This window comes from Nicotiana tomentosiformis, chromosome 11 (genome assembly GCF_000390325.3).
Source record: "Nicotiana tomentosiformis chromosome 11, ASM39032v3, whole genome shotgun sequence".
NCBI lineage: Eukaryota > Viridiplantae > Streptophyta > Magnoliopsida > Solanales > Solanaceae > Nicotiana > Nicotiana tomentosiformis.
In genome coordinates, this window is record NC_090822.1 from 25,474,156 (window position 1) to 25,476,329 (window position 2,174).

Genomic DNA, 2,174 nt, shown 5'->3' on the forward strand with positions numbered 1-2,174 from the left:
CACATATTTTTGCATGCATGCATCTATTTCCTAGACAAGTTTCAAGAATGTGCTAGGAAATGTATGCATGTGTCTTACAAGGAAATTTAATGCTCGACTATCATATATATATATATATAGAAGCGCCTTGGAAGCAGCTGGAGGTCGTCATGCTAGCTTGCCGACCAAGGGCTTCTTTGATAATTTTAAGTGATTCAATTATTATGATTGGTTTAGCTTGTGTAGATACTGTAGTTTTAGGCTGTGAAGACACTTTTGCCATTGTGGGCTCTATAGATTTTCACTGCAGACTACTTGGCCCAGTTGATGGGACAAATGAATGCATCATTGCTCTCTTTTATGCATTAGACTGCCACGTGTTCCAAGAAATGATGATATAGTACTTGGTAGACAAAAATTGAATAAAATTATTTTGTCTTATTTCTTCTAAAATATTTAGCTGCCTACAGCAAAATAGAATTATTTATCTGTACTTTTACCTTGATTAACCTAACTTGCACATTAAATTGTAAGGTTCACCATTAACGGGCCACACCAGTGTACCCCTTTCATCTTATAAGTTTATTTTGTTAAATCTAAATTGGAATATGTTAGGCAAAAAAATTGTACAGATTTAAGTAGAATTAAAGAAAACATTCAAAACAAATTTTGCCATTTGATATTACACAAAATGATTGCTCACTGAAATTTTAAAATTATATAATTTTATTTGAAAGAAAAATCGTATTTAAATTGTTTAACTTTAGAATTAATCAAATTGAGTATAGATCGTAGATTCACGTCAAATATATTTATAGCATAAATATTCTTATTCTATGATACAGTTTAAATAGTTATATTTATAGCATAAATATTCTTATTCTATGATACAGTTTAAATGGTTATAATATATTAAGTTCTCTACTCATGCTAATAAAACAAGTATTTCGTTTCTACTCAAATAAAAAGGGAACATCTTTTTCCCCGTTAGTGTGCACATCAAGAATATTTAAAAAAAAATAATATGAACGCAATATTTACATTAATATAGATATGATTACTTAAACTATATTATTTTTTGCATATAAATTCGAAAGAAATATTTTATTATTTAAATATTTTTGCTATCGTAAAGATAAATCACACTTTTAGCTTATATTAACCGAGTGAAAAACTCATTAGTTTTTATCCTTATAGTACCTAAATTTCAACTTTTGAACAAGAAGCTGAACGAAAAAGTCAGGGACAACTTATGTATTTAACTTTGTTAAAATACTCACAATTCTTGTAGGTCCGTATCGTGATTTGGGACTTAGGCGTATGCCCGGAATCGAATTCCGAGGTCCCTAATCCGAGATATGGAATTTTGATGAAAAATTAAAAGCTTGAAAGCATAATGATTTTTAAGAAATTACTGATGTTGGATTTATTGACCTCGGGTCTGTATTTTGGTTCCAGAGCCCGGTATAGGTCCACTATTATATTTATGACTTGTCTGTCGATTTTGGTGAGAATCAGAGTTGATTTGACGTGATTTGGACGTCCGGTTGTAAAAATATAAGTTTTAAAGTTTTCATAAAAACTTCCTTTGATTTGGTATCCGATTCATAGTTCTAGGTGTTATTTTGGGGATTTGATCGGGCGAGCAAGTTCGTATGAGGTTTTTGGACTTGTGTGCATGTTTGGTTAGAAACCCAGAGAACTCGGATGAGTTTCGGAGGATTAACGAATCATTTTTGGACATGGAAAAATTACAAAAATCTACTTCCGGTATCCTTCTTCGCGTTTGCGAGAGGGGTCTCGCGTTCGCGGAGAAGAAATTGGATACAGTCGGAATTGGGCTCTATAGATTTTCACTGCAGACTGCTTGGCCCAGTTTATGGGACAAATGAATGGATCATTGCTCTCTTTTATGCATTAGACTGCCACGTGTTCCAAGAAATGATGATATAGTACTTGGCAGACAAAAATTGAATAAAATTATTTTGTCTTATTTCTTCTAAAATATTTAGCTGCCTACAGCAAAATAGAATTATTTATCTGTACTTTTACCTTGATTAACCTAACTTGCACATTAAATTGTAAGGTTCTATGATGATCTAAAAAGTCATCCTTAAATTTAATAAGTAATTTTGTGTTCTAAGACCTCGAAAAGCATTATTTATCATTTCTCGACTTGCGTGCGCAGTCCGTAA